Source organism: Ambystoma mexicanum, chromosome 4p (assembly GCF_040938575.1).
Source record: "Ambystoma mexicanum isolate Mex_15411 chromosome 4p, UKY_AmexF1_1, whole genome shotgun sequence".
Classification (NCBI taxonomy): domain Eukaryota; kingdom Metazoa; phylum Chordata; class Amphibia; order Caudata; family Ambystomatidae; genus Ambystoma; species Ambystoma mexicanum.
In genome coordinates, this window is record NC_090927.1 from 798,871,661 (window position 1) to 798,883,660 (window position 12,000).

The 12,000-nt window shown below is 47.8% G+C and overlaps 1 protein-coding gene across 13 annotated transcripts in view; it reads right to left on the reverse strand.

Moving 5' to 3' along the window:
- SNX14 (sorting nexin 14) overlaps positions 1–12,000 on the reverse strand; it is a 2,214,134-nt gene that overhangs the window by 1,034,432 nt on the left and 1,167,702 nt on the right. The window lies entirely within an intron of this gene.

Consider the following 12,000-nt stretch of genomic DNA (forward strand, 5'->3'; position numbering starts at 1 on the left):
TCCTTCATTGTACATCCTATAAATCACTAAAACAGTAAATTGAATAGTCTTAAAATGAATACGAAAATTAGGGACTTTAAGTCCCATAATGCACTGGCTACTGAGACAAGGAAGAGGGGCTTCGAGTTGCATAACTTTAATGTTCAGTATAGTGGTAGTAATGACCCACACCGGAGTGGCAACTTTAAACATTTAAAGGCCCTTCAGGTGCGGGCCATTAAGAGAAAGTAATGGAAGCAGCAGGGAAAGGAAATGCTGGAGCCGCCACTGTGTTGCAAGCGGGACATTGCGTTGAGAGCGTGGCAGAGGTTGGGAATCCTGAATGCAGAGGACACACAGCGGGACGCGACACTAAGAATAGCTGTCCCTTGGGAGAGAGAAACTCTACTGGTCCTACATGCTGCTCCTGTGTGTGGCGTTCACCTGAGTGCGAGCAGAGCAGGGAAAGCTCCAACTACAGGAGGCATGAGCAACAGGAACATTACCGGAGCTGTCAGACGCCTTTGCAAACCCGACGAAAGAATAAACAGGAGAAGCAGATCCAGCGCAGATGAGCAGAAAGACCGTTGAGTTTGCCTCCGTCAGGTTAACACGGGGACGCTCCGAAACAGACCGCGGGCTCAAAACGAAACTTTTGAATACTTCTATTGAATTGAAGCAATTATGCGCAACTCTCATCTTAACAGAGATCGAGTTAAAGAATATTGTAACTAACATTGCCAAAGCCAAAAGGGAATAATATTCAAAGTGAATACGATTTCCAAAGATCATTTGTAGAAGAAGATCAGCATTGCCTAAGCCAAAGAAAGGCAATTAAAGAAAAGCAAAGATGGCATTATAGAAGCCCCCTGTTAACAATCATCAAGGCGGAGAGAAATATAACTTGCATTGCCTGGGGCAAATGAATCAGTGTGAGAGACATTGTCAATGTGTTTTACATTCTTGTAGAAGAAGTTACAAACCCATGGAGATTGTTGGAAATTAAGACTCCCCAATGAAAGAATTGTTGATTTAACTTTCCCCATAGAGGATTGAAGTGTGGAAAGTTTGAAGCAAACCTCACCACAGTACCGACAGTAGTTATAGGAGTTTTATCCTGATATTGCGAGAATACCAGGAATGGGACATTTAGTTGCTAGACGTGTCAAGGGAGAAGAGAAGCCTTAGTTAATTACCTGTAACTGTATTTCTCCAGCATTAGTATCTTTCATAGATTGACATGCTTGAATATTCCCTGTCGTCAGACTGGGAATCCTCTGTAATTTAAAAAATTATAAACTATATACAAACTTTTCGTTAAGGAAATGTAACTCACCCAGCCCCATAGGGCCTATGTAGCCTCTCTCTTGTGCAGTCCCCCCATCTCCTTTGGCCCCTTTAGACTCTAACAATGAGGTGGCAGGGCTTAAGCTCCACCCCAGTCAGCCATCTTCAGATTTTGAACCGTGAAGGCTGACAGTTGATGACTGACTGTAGAAAAGGAGCAGCCTCTCACCAGGGGAGGAGGGTGGGCACATGTGAATCTATGACAGATACCAATGCTGGAGAAATACAGTTACAGGTAAGTAACTAAGACTTCTCCAGCATTGGATCTTTCATAGATTCAAATGCTAAATATATAGATATATATATATATATATATATATCATGCATTACTTACCGTAAAGGCATTTCTGATGGTTGTATCTGCTTAGATTCACATGCTGTGCATAGTCTGACATCCAGTGGTCACTGCAGAGTATTGCATCTTGTCGAAAAGGGGACGTCGACATAGGCGTGTCTGTAACACTATCCCTATAGTGATGTGCAGTGTACCCAAAATCCCTCACGGGTCAAGGCCCCCCGAATGTATTTTTTCTACCATGAGGGCGCCTTATGACTAACGTGAGTTAGTACAGAAAAGAGAGAAAGTATAAGACGTCTATGTTCCTTCCAGCCGAGCGGTGAGGAAGGGTGGGCGCATGTGAATCTAAGCAGATACAACGATCAGAAATGCTTTTACGGTAAGTAATGCATGTCTTCTGATGTTTGTTAATCTGCTTAGAATCTCATGCTGTGCATAGACTAGAGAGCAGTACCCGGAGTTGGGGGTGGGTTGTGAAAAGGAACAGTAGAAAAAAGGTGTCTTAGTACTGCTTGTCCCACCTGGGAATCAGATCTAGACTGAGCATCTAGACAATAGTGTTTTGTAAAGTTGTGTACAGAACTCCAGGTTGCCGCTTTGCAAATGGACTCTAGGGGAACATTTGCAATGAACGCTATGGATGCCCCAGTGCCTCGAGTAGAGTGTGCTCTAGGCTTGAAGGGCAGTTCTCTCTTAGCCAGAGTGTAACAGAGTGATGCACTGGACAATCCATCTAGAGATAGTGGATTTGGAAACTGCATCTCTTTCTCTTCTTGCCGCCACTGAGACAAAGAACTGATTAGTCTTTATTGGTGGACGAGTTCTTTCCATATAAAACATGACCGCCCTGCACACATCAAGTGTGTGCAGGCTCCTCTCCACCAAGTTTGAAGGGTTTTGAAAGAACGTTGGTAGTTCTATAGAATGGTTGACATGAAAGTTCGAAATGAACTTCGGTGCAAACCTAGGGTGTGTGCGTAGAACCACCTTATCTTTGTGAAATGTTACGAAGGGATCTAAGATAGAGAACGCTTGTAGTTCACTCACTCTCCTAATGGAGGTGATAGCTATCAAGAAAGCAGTCTTAAGAGCGAGATCCTTAAGGCTTGCTTTATGGATGGGCTTGAAGGGGGAGCCCATTAGCGTGGTTAACACTGACGTTCAGATCCTATCCGGGAGCCGGGTTAGATATAGGAGGGGGAATTCGTTTCACTCCCTCCATAAAGGCTTTAATAACTGCAACCTTCCACCATAACACCTTATGCTGTGACGTAGTGTAGGCGGAGAGTGCAGCTAGGTGAACTTTAATAGAATTAAAGACTAAACCTGAGTCCAGCAAGTGAGTCAGGTATAAAACAATATGTGTGGGAGAGCAGTCAACGGGGTTGATGCTCCTTGAGTTACACCAGATGACGAACCGTTTCCACTTACTAGAGTAGCAGTAACGAGTATTCAATTTCCTAGCCTCCCTGAGGATGTCCATGCATCTCTGAGGGAGCTGCAAATGTCCAGATTCTATGACCTCAGGAGCCAGGCTGCTAAGTTCAGGGTCTGCGAGCATGGATGCAGCGTTCGGCCCCTATCCTGTGACAAAATGTTGTACGGGCAGGGCAGTTTCACTGGAGGAGACAGTGACATCTCCATCAGATGAGCGAACCAGGGTTGGCGGGCCCACATGGGGGCCACCAGAATCATGGTAACTGGTTCCTGGTGCATCTTGTGCACTATCTTGTTGAGAAGGGGAGTCGGGTGGGGGAAAGCGTAAACAAATTTCCCTGACCATGGTATCCAGAGACCGTTCCCTTTGGAGCGGTTCTGTGGGTATCTGGAGGCGTAATCTAGGCATTGTGAGTCCTCCAGAGTTGCGAAGAGGTCTATTTCTGGGAAGCCCCATTGTGTGAAGACGTCAAAGACGATGTCTTCGTGTAATCGCCATTCGTACTCTGAGGGCAGAGGAAAGTCTCTGCTGAGTTCGTCTGCTAGCAGATTGAGTTCCCCTGGTACATGTTGTGACAATAGGAACATGTTGTGTCTGACAGCCCACTTCCAGATGTTCTGGGACAGCTTGGACAGTCCTGGAGAGTGAGTGCCCCTTTGCTTGTTGAGGTAGTACATGGCTGTTGTGCTGTCCGTAAGGACCATCACGGTCTTCCCTTGTAGGTGTGTCTGGAAGGCTTTTAGTGCCTTGAACACCGCAAGTAGCTCTAATAAGTTTATGTGCTTGGAAGCTACGCTCGGAGTCCAAACTCCGTGAGCAGTCTGGTGGGATAGGTGAGCCCCCCATCCTGTGAGTGATGTGTCTGTGGTTAGAGTGGCTTCCACTGCGGGGGTGGCGAATGGTTTCCCTATTACCAGGTTTTCCCTCGACCACGACCACAGCGAGAGAACCAGGGCTTGCAAGACAACCACTAGATCGTCCCATTGTCCGCTGGCTGACACCACTGGCTGTTGAGCCACTTTTGCATTGGGCGCAGGCGCAGGTGCGCGTGAGATACCAAATAAATACATGACGCCATCATTCCTAGCAATCACATGGCTTTGCATACCGTCACCTCTCGACCAGCTACATATTGAGGGATATGAAATAGCATGTTTTGGACCGTCTCGTTGGAGGGGAAGACGAGGCCGTCCCTTGTCCGAATTAGAGCCCCTAGGAATTGCTTGACTTGGCTGGGGTCTAGACTGGACTTCTCGTTGATGGAGAAGCCCAAGTGGAACAAGAGGTCTATAGTCTTTTGGGTATTTGAGAAGCATGTTTCGTAAGAATCCCCTGTTATGAGCCAGTCGTCGAGCAAAGGATAAACCGGAATGGACAACCTGCGCAGATGTGCCGCTGCCACTGCCAGTACCTTCGTGAATACCCTTGGCGCAGAGGCTATGCCGAAGGGTAGTGTTGCCGAAGGGTAGTGTTTGCCTTCTATCATGAACCTGAGGTATTTCCTGTGCGTTGGCAACATTGAAATATGAAAGTATGCATCTTTCATGTCTAGTATTGCCATGTGATCCTCCTGTGCGAGCAGGGGGATTACTTCCTGCAGAGTCACCATATGAAATTTTTGAGGTTTGACAAATTTGTTCGCTGGGCGTAGATCTAATACAGGGCGCATGGTTAGATCCTTTTTGGGTACAAGGAAGTACACTGAATACATACCCTCCTTTACCTGTGATAGAGGCATAACCTCTATGGCTCCTTTTTTCAGCAGCTATTCCACTTCCTGAAGAAGGATGAGAAGGTGTTCTGGTTTGAGACGGCTTCCCTTTGGAGGTCTGAATGTCGGGGACCGGCTGAACTCGATACAGTAACCGTGGGCTATTGTTGACAGTGCCCAACGGTCTGTGGTAATCCCCTCCCATGCCTGGAGAAAAGATGTTAACCGGGCCCCGACCGAGGATGCATGGGAGGGGACCCGAATTATCGGGTCATTTAGTGGCAGTGACCGGGGAGCATCTAGGAGTAGGGCCCCCCCCACCGGGGAGCATCTAGGAGTAGGGCCCCCCCACCCCTTCCTTTGCCACAACGTTGGCCCCTCTGAGCGTACGCCGTGTTGTATCCACTGGTTCCTTGAGGGGAGGACCTGTTGCTGAGCTTGTCGTTGGCCACAAAAAAGTGCCTATTGCCATATCTGCGCTTATTTGGGGGTCTCGTGATCTGGTCCAGGGTTTTTAAGGTCTCATGCTCCTTTTTCACAGTTTCCAGTGAGTCGTCAACCACCTTTGCAAACAAGTTGGAGTCCTTAAGGTGTTTGTTAATGAGGGATGCCTGTGTTTCTGGCTTGAACCCCGAGTTCAAAGCCATGCATGCCTTTGAAGGAGTACGCCCTGTACTAAGGAACGGCCAGCCGTTTCTGCAGCATCTAAAGTATTTTTAATGATGCTCTGGTTCACTTGAGTGCCTTCTGTAACAGTGGGCAAAAGACAGGTGCGAAGAGGTTCAGGGACTTCCTGGAGGCCTTCGCGCAACATGCCCCATTGGGCATCAGCGCAACTAGCCAACAGGGTTGTATTGTTGGCAATACGCGTAGCGTATGCCGCTGAGGCTGTAATCCTCTTACCGAGAGCATAGAGCTTTTTGCCCTCTTTATCAGGGGGTGCTTCACTGGTGGACAGAGGAACCCCCAGCCTTTTCCTCATGGTGGTCACCACCAGGGAATCTGGGATGGAATGACCCCTAATGTATAAAGGATCTGAGGGTGAGGGGCTAAATAGCTTCTCAATCCGTGGGTTAACACCCCTTACTAAGGCTGGTGTAGACAAAAAGGGAATGAGGTGCCTCTTGATGGAATGGCCTGGCTAGCAGGTGGCTTTTCTTTGATGATTTTTTCAACAAAATCAACCTCTGGGGTAGTCTCCCCCGTATCTATTTGAAAATGTGCAGCCGCCTTGCGTAGCATTGCATTAAACGTGGGCTGATCGTCCACAGGTGAAGGCTCTCTGACAGGAGTAGTCTGTGGAGAGGCAAGATCTAATGCATCAGGGTCAGTTGACGCCCCAGGGGACTGCCATGGCTGTGGGTCACACATGTCAGGTTCTTCCTCAAAGCCCCCTACGGGATCTTGTAGGTCCTCAGTATCCATGAATTCATCATTCATCATCGTCCTGAGTGTCAAATGAGGGTCCTCCTCATTGAGGTCATATGAAGACAGTTCCTCTTCCTGGGGGTCAAAAAGTCTAGGAACCTTGGCTAGAGGGCCTTGAGGGATTACCTCCCTTGGTGTTTTAGGTGGGATGTGCTCAGAAATGGACACAAACTTAACCAACCTGTTCATACAGGTCTCAAATCTCTCCCTGGTCCAGTGGGAGGACCCAGAACGGTCTAGGGGCGGAAAGGCTTGCTCCTCCGCCTCCACACGTCGAGATCTTTCCCACAAAAGGGAGGAAATCCCCCCATCGACCTCCGAGAAGCTGTCCCGTGGGCCCGACGGTGGAGTAGTGTCTTTGGGTCTCTCCTTCGACCTAGGGGAGGGTTCCAGTGCTCCCGTCGCACCTTCGCTAGGTCTCGGCGTCTCCTTGACCTTCTCAGTAGGCTTCGGTGAATCCTTCACCCGCCATTTCTGGGAGTCTTAGGAGACAATCCTTGCGATGCTTTCAGCGACCATCCTCCCATCTAGGAGCTGATCGTGAGGAGGAGTTTTCGGCAGAGCCAGAACCTTGCCGTCGACAGACGCTTTCTTGCAATGCGTCTTGACGGATGATATTTTAGGGGTAGCGCCCTTTGTATTTGACCGCCCAGCCACTAGGCGTGAATGCAGCTGCGGGGAGGGCTGCCAACCCTTACGGTCGGTGGGGATGGCCGGCTGTGTCCGCGTCCCAGTTGGTGCAGAGGTCTTCTTCGATTTATTCGAAGAATGGCCGGGGGTTGTGTGTTTTGTGACGTGTAATTGTCCGTCAGCGTCGCCGGGTGTACATCCCCCAAAGCAGGGCCAGAGCTCCATTTGGGGGTCAACAACCTCCACTATGGCGGTCGAGTCATCACTATCCCCCTCGTCGCACCCAGCGGCAGCGAGCGAGGAATCAGCCTTCGACATCTCGTAGGCTGCCCACCTTTTAACTCTGCGCTCCTTCAGAGTTTTCGGGTGAAAGAGCTTGCAGGCCGCACAACTAGCTTAGTCAAGCTCGAGGGGCAAGCAGCAGTTAAACCGCTTATGCTTGTCCTTCCACGGAAATTTGCCTTTACAATTTGGCCAAAATCTAAAAGGAGTCCTCTCCATAGCTGAGGACGTAACCAGTGATAACGACCTGGAAGGAAAGGGAGAAGAAAGGGAAAGGCATTCTAGTATGAGACAGAAATGTCCATCCCGACCTCACGCTCCCTACTGTGTAGGCCAGCGAGGCCGGGCCACGTGGTCGGCAGCGCCGATAGGATCACCGTCTGTCGAAAACCACCGTCCGTCCAAGATCTGGTCTCGGCGGGAATGTGGAATGGCCATCGAAAGAGAGCTGGAGGTGATGTGAGTTAACAATAATTAACAAAATCAACCAAGGGTCGAGTCAGTGGCAATGTCTCTTACGAGCTCTGCTTAAGGCGACCAGTATTCTGGGCGGAAAAAAACAATCTGAGGGACATCAACACGTGAGGGATTTTGGGTACACTACATGTCACTATAGGGATAGTGTTACAGACACGCCTATGTCAACGTCCACTTTTCGACTTTCGAAAAACAAGATGCAATACTCCGTAGTGACCACTGGATGTCGGACTATGCACAGCATGTGATTCTAAGCAGATTAACAAACATCAGAAATATGGGATACATTACTCACCGTAATCGTATTTCTGATGCTCGTATCTGCTTAGATTCACATGCTGTGCATAGGCCGACATCTAGTGGAAGCTGCGGAGTATTACAGTTTGTTTTTCGAAACTCGAAAAGGGACGTCAAACTAGGGCGTGCCAGTAATACTATCTCTAGTGTGACGTCCACTGTACCCATGATCCCTCACGAGTGTAGGACCCTCAGATTGCATTTTTTCTGACATGAGGTAAGCATGAGGAGAAGCGTGAGTACAGAGTATCCAAGCAGATAAGATAGATAAGACTACACGCATCCATGCGCGCTCTCTCTCTCTCAGAGGGGAGGAAGGGCGGGAGCATGTAAATCTAAGCCGATACAAGCATCAGAAATACAATTACGGTGAGTAATGTATCCCTTCTGAGGCTTGTGGAATCTGCTTAGATCATATGCTGTGCATAGATTAGCGAGCAGTGTTAGAAGAAGGAGGTGGGATGTGAGAAGGGTCATGCGCGAACAAATGTCTTAGAACCATTTGTCCCACTTGAGTATCTGTCTTGGAATGAGTGTCAATGCAGTACTGCTGAGTAAAGGTGTGAATAGAGATCCATGTAGCTGCTTTGCAAATGGTGACAAGGGGTACATTTGCAATGAAAGCCAGAGTGGCCCCAGTACCTCTTGTAGAGTGGGCCCTTGGCGTAAAAGGCCTAAACTGGGGATTTCTACAGCTAATTCTTGGAAGATTTGCTGCGGACCAACCTTCACTCGCATGCTAATGGCCAATTTCACAAACCCATACACAAGACTAATGGTCAATGGAAAACTGACAGAGTATCCCCATCCAGAAAGGCACAAGACAAGGGTGCCCATTGTCGCCCCTGATTTTTGCGATGGCCATGGAACCATTTGCATGTAGGGTTCGCAACCACCCGGGATTCCAAGGGGTGGAGGTGGGCACTGCTGGTCCACAAAAAGTAGCACTCTTCGCGGATGACATCCTCCTATTCCTGAAGGACACTTGACATCCCTTACCGGCAGCCATACAACTGCTAGAGGAATTCGCTAAGGTTTCAGGATTCAATGTTAACTACCCCAAATCCAAAATTCTTAACATCACTGAGAACCGAGAACAAATCCCGGAATGGGAGAATCAATACCCCCCTGAAATGGGAACTTAAGGCAGTAAAATACCTTGGGATACAACTGACCCCCAGCTACAATAGACTATATGGAGCCAATATCCCGGACCTCCTGAAAACACTAACAAGAGACCTAAAACGTTGGCAATTACAGGAATTATCCTGGCTAGCACGCATCACAGCAGTCAAAATGAATCTACTCCCTAAATTCATATATGTAGTGGGCGCCCTCCCAATCAGAATCCCGGGCCCAGCTATCCAAACTCTACAAAAAGAAGTAATGAACTTTATCTGGGGAGAGAAAAAACCAAGAATCCACAAAAAAGTACTTTTTAGACCACAAGCCTTGGGAAGACTGGGGGTTCCAGAACTCTGTAGATACCTATGGGCAGCACAGGTAGCACCAATGCTACAATGGACAGCTGGAGAAGATCGAAACCAGTGGGTCACATTAGAAAAAACAGCAACCAGGATACCCCTTAAAAACCTGGGCTTCCTTGCCACACAACACAGGGAAAAAGGTGGTCTGTTACTAGATCAACTAAAACCACACTATGGTACTGGGATAAGGTACTGAGAAATAAGATCAAAGTGGGGGTCCTCTCACACCGATTGCTTGTAATCCGGACTTTACCCCAGGAATGCAGGCCAACTTCTGGATACATTGGGGGGGGAGGGGGCAGGGAAAACAGCACGGTTCTAGAAGATCTCTACTCAGACGGGTCACCCCTGACGTTTGAGGATTACAAGGCCAGGTTCAACATACCAGAAAGAGAACGTTTTCATTATGTCCAGCTCAGGCATTGGGTCTCAAGCGCAGCGGTGAAAGAAAGGGCAACTAGAAATCCAACAGGGGTAGAGCTAACAATACAAGAAGGCCAACCAGACAACGGTATAACCAGACTATATCGCCTAATCGGGGGAACAGACCCCGAGGAGAATCTCACCTATATGCAAAAGTGGGAAACAGACCTACGGAGACCAATTTCGGGGGACACCTGGGGCCGCATTTGGCATAGAACCGCCAAGAGTTCTAGATGCACCTCAATTAAGGAAGCAGCGTATAAACTATGCCTCCGCTGGTATATCACACCTGTTTGCACAACTCCATCACCCCAGAATACCCTGCAACCTGCTGGAGAAACTGTGGCCTTCCAGGGGATTTTATTCACATGTGGTGGTTCTGTCCACTAGCCGAAACCTACTGGAAAGAGATTTTAAGTCATATTAAAGAAATAACTGGTTTGCAGCTTCCATTCGACCCACTAGTGGTGCTCTTGGGGGAGGCGGTTGAGGGATGTTATGCAAACTCAGGGCCCACAGCCACACTTATCACTCATATGTTGAGCGCAGCCAAGATTACGGTTGCATAAGCATGGAAAACTAAGGAAGGACCAATAATAGCCATGTGGTGGGTGAGATTGTGGGGAGTGATGGCTATGGAAAAGGTGATGGCAATAGCCCTTGGCTCATACCCGAAATATTTGAACACTTGGCTACCACTACACAAATTCACGGACGATAAAGAGCAGATGTACTTCAAGCCTAGATTGCTCCGTGCAATACCTATCATTTGACAAACATGATCATTAATCTGAGAAAGCGGTCCTACCAGCTCCAGCTGATCTCAAAGCAGAATACTTTTTCACCCATAAAATGGGATTTCGGGGGGAGGGGGGAGGGATAGTTTAATGGTTATTATGTACGTTTTTTATATATGAGCAATGGATTTGACTTGCACGGAAACCCCAGATTGGGGGTAAAATGAGCTGGCATGAAAATAATGTGTGCTTGTTAACATTTGATTATTAATGCACACATGTCTATGATGCTCTAAAACTTAAAGTTGATAAAAAAAATAAAAATAAAAAAAGGCAGTGTTTTCTCTGAAAGGGAGTAGCACAGTTGGATACATCTGACTATCCATTTAGAGATGGCACCTTTAGACACGCAATCTCCTTCTCTGTCTAGAGCTACGGAGACAAACAGTTCATCTGTCTTTCTTAGCGGTCTGGTCTTGTCCACGTAGTAGAGGACCACTCTCCTCACATCTAGTGTGTGGAGTTTCACCTCAGCAGAGCTTTTGGGACCTTGGAAGAAGGCCGGTAGCTCAATGGACTGGTTAACATGGAATTTTGAAATTAACTTAGGTGAAAACCTAGGGTGAGTACGTAAAACCAGTTTATCCTTATGAATAGTAAAGAAAGGATCCTGCACTGACAGAGCCTGAATTTCACTGACCCTTCTTATGGATGTAATGGCTACTAAGAAGGCTGTTTTATAAGTCAGGTGTTTCAGACTAGCTTTATGCATGGGTTCAAAGGGAGGACCCATGAGTTTAGCAAGCACCACATTGAGGTCCCAACCTGGTGGTGGGTTAGAAATTGGAGGGTGGAGTCTCTTTACCCCTTCCATAAAGGCCTTGACCACTGGTACTTTCCACCATTACACCTTGTTATGGGAGGTGGTGTAGGCTGACAGCGCCGCCAGGTGTACCTTGAGTGAATTAAATACTAACCCTGCATCCCTTAGGTGGAGCATATAGGTGACAATATTGGAAGGAGTACAATCAATTGGGTTGATTTGTTTATTCTGGCACCAAATAACAAATCTTCTCCACTTATCAAAGTAACAGTGGCTTGTGTTAGGTTTTCTAGACTCTTAAGATGTCCATGCATCTCTGGGGTAAATTGAGATGGCGGAACTCTATGACTTCAGGAGCCATGCTGCCAAGTTCATCAAGTTGGGTTGAGGATGCACTGTTTGACCTTCGTGCTGTGAGAGTAGACTGTACCAGCACGGGAGCTTGATGGGGTTGCACGGCGCCAGTTTGCGTAAGTGTGGAAACCATTGTTGTCTCGCCCACATAGGAGCAACTAGGATGAGCGTCATCGATTCCCTGTGTATCTTGTTGACCACCTTCCTCATTAGAGGTGCTGGTGGAAAAGCGTATGCAAACATCCCTGACCAATTCATCCATAGAGCGTTCCCCTTGGAGCCTGTCTGG